The 6,000-nt window shown below is 50.1% G+C and overlaps 1 long non-coding RNA gene and 1 pseudogene across 1 annotated transcript; one reads left to right on the top strand and one right to left on the bottom strand.

Annotated features, from left to right (window-relative positions):
• Positions 1-1,893: 1,893 nt before the first annotated feature.
• On the bottom strand, positions 1,894-2,664 carry LOC120710260 (annotated as a pseudogene).
• A 411-nt stretch (positions 2,665-3,075) lies between these two features.
• LOC120710792 lies at positions 3,076-4,629 on the top strand. The gene is made up of 2 exons (XR_005690016.1): positions 3,076-3,951; positions 4,245-4,629. It is a non-coding gene; the product is annotated as an uncharacterized LOC120710792 (long non-coding RNA).
• Positions 4,630-6,000: the final 1,371 nt, after the last annotated feature.

A 6,000-nucleotide genomic window follows, 5' to 3' on the forward strand; every position in this document is an offset into this window, starting at 1 on the left:
CGGCCGAGATCTTGCCGACGATGATGACGAATACACGCTCGAATAGCTCAAAATAGGTCACTGGAAAAATAAAAGTCCCTGGAAGGGGTCTGTCGGAAAGAAGGGGGGGACCTGTCGCCCCCCAACGGGCGACAGGTCCCCCCCTTTTTTTCTCTCCAGGGACTTCGTTGCAAATTGGAAGAAAAATAAAATTACACTTTGGGCCTGTCGCCCTATGGGAGGGCGACCAGAGTATATTTTTGAAATATTTGAAAACGGACATATATTTTTGAAATTTTAATTTTTAAAAAATATAAAAATGAAAAAAGTTCCGTGCAACTGCCGCAGCCTGCAAAAAAGAAAAAGGAAACAGGAAAAGCTCCGCTCGGGGCCGCCGGGCCAACTCCAACGGGAAACTAGCCACGCTTGTCGCGGCGTACCCTGTCCCCGGCCCAACACTCCTCCCCATCGTCTGCGACTCCGAGAGCACAGAGCAGAGCACGCCGTGGCGGTGGCGCGGGAAGCCAAGGCTGTGGTTAGATGAGGGGAAAAGGGGAGAAAAAATCGCATTAGTCACTGTAGCACATTGTAGTACTTTTCGTTTGTTTGTGATAAATATTGTCCTACCGTAATCTAACTAGGCTCAAAAGATTCGTCTCGCAACGTACATCAAAACTATGCAATTAGTTTTTTTATTTAACTACATTTAGTACTCCATGCATGGATTATTTGCTATATTTAATGTTTCGATGTGATAGAAGATGTGATGGAAGTGATAGAAAGTTTGGAAATTTTGTGGGAACTAAACACACCCCCCATCTTTGGTTCCTCGGTTCAGGGCCGCGGTCGCCGCACGACGGCGCTCCTCGGCCTCGCTTGGTTTCTGAATTCTGGCGAGGGCGCGAGGGCTCGGGACAAAATTTCGGCTCGCCGCCTCGCCCGGTGTTCCGTTTGAATCTCCAGCGTGCTGGTTTCTGGTGCGCAGCGCGGGTTCGTGCCACTCTGGCAAACTGCCAGCGTCTGGCACTTCCCAGTACTGTTCGTGCGTTGATCTGAATTCTGACAAGATAAGATCTGTTGCTGCGGCTACGTGCATACAACTTCTGAAACGGCGAGATCTCTTTCTCAGTACTGCCCGTGCCCTTTATGAGTGAGATAAGCAGCTTTATCCGGAGTTAAACTAATCCAGGATCGGGGATGACTGTGAACTGGGGACCAGGTAAGAAAAGGCTACTGAAAAATCAGTCTTCACTTGGAAGCCTGTGGCCAGGAAGCGCATCTGATTCGCGTGTTTAGGTTTAGCATCTTGGGCCTTGTCAGCGCGACAGCGTTTGGCTAAGTGCCCAGGTTAGTAGCATCCGGCTGTCCAAGTGGCAAGCATGTGCCCGGCGCGCCCCCGTGGCCGGTGACCGCCTGCCCGGCTTGATCGATGATGAAATCGTGCTAATATTTCATTGCCCCCCGGAATCACGTCCAAAAAACTGGGAGCGTGGTTGGGAGTGATGAGAGAGCATGGAGCTTCATGAGGCTGCTGGGAGCTGGACGACAAGGATGCCTTCCTTCAAAGCAGATCTCAAGCAGCGCCCCTGGCCTTATGGACGTCACACGCCGGATGTGAAGTGCAGCTCCGGAACGACAAGGCACGCGTGTGGCCTCGATCACCTCACCGGCACCGGCCGCGGCGCATGAACAGCAAACCCAGCAACACCTCACATGCCGCGCGGACAATGACCAGGAGCGCGCTGCCTCGCTGAAAGCAAAATGACGCGACGGGATGCATGTTCCCGTATGGCATCCTTGTAAAACCTCACGCAACTGAATTTCAACTTCGGAATGTCCCCATCCGTGCGTGCCAACACCTGCAGAAAAAACTTCAGGAAATTTCAGTTTTACAAACTGCTCTGGCTGAATAGCTCAGGGCGACTCGAGGTTGAGCTCCGCCACCGCGTCGCACACCTTCTCCCTCGGATCGCCCCAGTACATCTTCACCACCACGCACAGCTGATCATGGAACGCAAAGGGGGAAAAGGATCAGTGGATCACCTCCGATCCGCCACAGCTTGCAGAGCTTAGACGCACAGTAATAATAACTAATAAGCAAGCCATGGATCGAAAACGAAATCGAACGACAAGCAGCACACCTCCTTCTCCCGGGCCAGGGCGTTGAGCGTGTCGTACACCTCGGCGTCCTCCGGCATGTCGTAGCGCTGCCTCACCTGCGGCTCCATGAGCTCCTCCAGCGGGATCAGCGCTGCCATGGATCCAAATCGTCATCATCAAGAAGGTAGATTACGGCGAGAAGACTCATCGACACATGAACAGATCGATCGGACGCCGAGGCCGGCGACCCGCGCCGCCGCTTACGCGATCCGGTGTGGGACTAGAGGACGTTCTTGCTCTCGACGCGGCCGTGGTGCTGGACGTGGAGGAGCACGAGGGTGTCGCCCTTGCGCACCAGGTTGTCGGCCGCCCACCGCAGCGCCTTCTTGCTGCTCGGCGAGAAGTCCATCGCCACGCCGATCCTCCGCTCCGCCATGGCGGGGTCCCCTGGCCGTCCGCTGGATTTCTCCTCCTGCTTTCGCTTTGGCTATCTGCAGGGTCGTTTCGGCCTCGACCCCTCCCGTGACAAAGCTTGTCGAGTGCGTGCCGCGCCGTCCGCGGCGCTCCACCTGCGCGAGACGACGACGGGCGCGCCGCCGTGCGCGGGCTGCCTGTCACGTCTCACGAGAAGCGCGCGGGTGGACGCCTACGTGGCCTGCCTCGGCGAAAAAAGGGGCCCGAGGTGGGTGCGCTTGGTTTGGGCCTGGCCCAATCACGATCCAACACTAATCCGGGCCCGCACTTGAGTCGATCCATGTGGCCGGGTGGACCAGGCTCGTGTGGAGGCCCGGGAAAATCACAGCGCTTGTTGCAGGCCCAGCCCACGGCCTACTTATAAATAAAGATCACTAGATCAGTGTTTTTCTCCTTGTACAGCCTCAGGATCGAATGCGGTTTCGCCGGGTTCCACCGGTCCACAACCCTAATCCGCGCCTATAAAATCATCCCCAATCCGGTCTGCGGACTTTGATTCCGTCGCCGTCCCTGCCGATCAGGTTACCCTTCCCTGGCCCTACGCTTTGTTTTCTGTTGTGATCGAATTCTTGAATGAAATTTTCGATATGAAAATACAGTTTCTGTGATGAGTTGAGGGTGCTGCCTGCTGTTGTTAAGACTTGCAGACGAAGCGCTGCATTGCTGTTGCTGCGGCTGACTCTAGTGATTAACCATCATTTCATATTTCTGTTTTTGTGATCTAGCAACCCGTAGTTTCAGGAACAGTTTGATGTGTAGTGAGGTCAGCAACACCAATTCACAGACCTGTTTCGTTACACTTTATCAAGTGGGAAGCCAATCTGTCGAGAGAAACTTAACATCTATCCATTTCAAATGGTCCTTTGGCTATGGTATTCTAGGCACAAGTTTTAATCCCAGATTTGCGTCAGGGTCCTGTTTGAATCAATTTGGTTCTACCAGGAGCCACCAGCTTGAGAATAACTGAATAAGTCCTGTGCGTCGAATTCTCGACTAGTTGTAGTTCTGATGAGTCACAAAGTAAATGGAACCTCTTTTTTGCCAGCAAGCGAGGATTGCAAACAAATACAGTGCGACTATATGTTACCTCTGTCAATCAAATGTACTAAATGCAACCACGAATCTGTATCCTATGTTCTTTTTTTTAGTTTTTTTTTCCTGAACTTCCTAGTCAGTGACGATTGCAGAAATGCAGAATATGCAGCAAAGTGCTGGCTTGGTATTACTTTGTTTTAAGATATTATACTGTATATTGTCCATTGCCATTGTAGTAATAGGTAAAGCAGATTATTCTTATGGCTATGTTTATAATCTAGGTACGCAATGGGCTCATTCTTTTTCAAAGTTAAAAGGGAAATGGTCAAGGTTCGTTCTCCAAAGAAGAGAAAGAAGACCAAGGTATGATAATTTGATCATCCTGTTTTGAAGTTTTGGGTCCAAAGAAAGAAAGCGTGCACTATTCCTTTGATTTATCCAAACAACTCGTGGCAGAGTACAAGTGAGCAAGTGACTCCTAGATTCTGATTCGTCTTGACATGTTTTAGTATTTCATCGTGTCTCCCGTGTTAATTGGCAGATGTTTTTCCATTCGCCATTTTATTTGGCAGCAAGATGTGCATTTCTTTCAGACAAACGCATAGTCTATTTTGTTAAGCAAATGAAAGATATGGATGCCATCTGCTCCTTGTCAGGTTGGACGACAGCAACCCACAATTCGGAGGAGGCTTGGTGACCTCCAATATTTTGGCTGGCGGTGGCCGCAGGTCGTTGGCCTTCCAGCGCATGAGGCCGAGAGGAGGATCAAACAAGATTGCCCGGGAGTCTACTGCGAGGTCGTCTCCGTAAATGCGTTGCTAACCATGTGTTACTGCACACATCGCGTTCGGATCATGGTGGATAGATACGGCAAGGTTGTAAAACCCCCCCACGTTGGTTAGTCTCCTCATCAAAGTCTGGCCGCTAGGAATAAAATGGAGAGTTCGCCCTGGTTTTTTCGTGATTAAGACAACCGCTGCCACTGTTGCTATCGCCTGTCGGCGCTAGGATATTCATCGTAAGAATTACTAGTGTTTCATACAATCGGTGTTGCAGTGTTACTATGAGTTTTCATAGACCTGGATGCAGGTTCGGGTCTTCCTTTTTTTTTTGTATAGCAGCTCTATTCATCATGTTTTGCTTAATTGGATCTCCCGTCTAAACTGAAAATCATAGGGGAGGCTTAATTTGTCTTTCACTGATACAAGCCCCTAAAAAAAGGAAAGAAAAATATCTCGACTGAAAGAGCTAACTCTCAGGTGATGTTTTCTATCTGAAACACATATTCGCTGTGACTGTTAAACTGCATGCTGCATGCTTTGAGCCCAGCCCGTCACAACGTTACGATACTAGTTTCTGAGTTTCAGCTTCTGATTGTTTAGCGAACCTCAATTCAGGTTGAGAACAAACCTGACATGATTACAGTAGCAACTCCTCAAATGTCCGATTTGGTAAGAGATGCACCGTGCCACAGTACGGGTGAGGTCAGACGCGCGCGCGCGCATGCCCCAGCTCTCGAACAGTCAAAGCATCGACCCTAAAAAAACAATCAAGGCTCTGTTTGATCTTTACCTGTAAACCCCTAAACGCAAAAAAAAAACATAACATCAAATATTTTGACACATGTATAGAGTACTAAATGAAGTCTATTTACAAAACTTTTTGTATGGATGGGCTGTAAATCGCGAGATGAATCTAATGAGCCTACTTAATCCATGATTTTGCAATAGTGATGCTACAGTAACCATCCGCTAATTATGAATTAATTATAGATTAATTAGCATTAGATTCGTCTCGCGATTTACAACTCATCTGTGCAAAAAATTTTATAAATAGACTTCATTTAGTACTTTAAATTAGTAAGATTCCAACACAAAAAATTTTGCGCTTCATCTAAACACGGCCCAAAGCATCTTGACACTGACAAGTGTAGTGTAGTTGGAGAGCCGTCCCATCCCATCCCAATCCCATTCTTGTCGCTCAAAAAAAAAATCCCATTCTTGTCCGCGGTCAACTCCGGCGGTCGCTCGCCGCTGCTCCACCTCGCCATCTTCCGGCGGCTTCGGTGGGCTCGAGTCTCCGGCCATCGTCAGGTCACAGTCCCGGCAGTCCGGCACCCTTTGGGTCGGGAGACCTGTTCCATCTGGCGGCGCTAGGTGTGCGCACTACGCACGGTCAGCCTGCATCCGCATCCCCGACGTCGCTGTCCGGCGACCCCGCTGCCAATCATTCGCCCTCGCCGTCGCCGGGTGGTCAGTCGCCGGTTAGGTCGCCAGAAGGAAAACGCCGCACCGTCTCCTCGCTTTCGCGGCGACTGAATCGGTTACACGTTTAATCGGCAGGGAGACCACTCCAGATCTCTACTGGTAGTCGAAGATAATTCGTCGCGACGGTTCAGAATGACAGGAGGAT

This window comes from Panicum virgatum, chromosome 5K, assembly GCF_016808335.1.
Source record: "Panicum virgatum strain AP13 chromosome 5K, P.virgatum_v5, whole genome shotgun sequence".
Lineage (NCBI taxonomy): Eukaryota > Viridiplantae > Streptophyta > Magnoliopsida > Poales > Poaceae > Panicum > Panicum virgatum.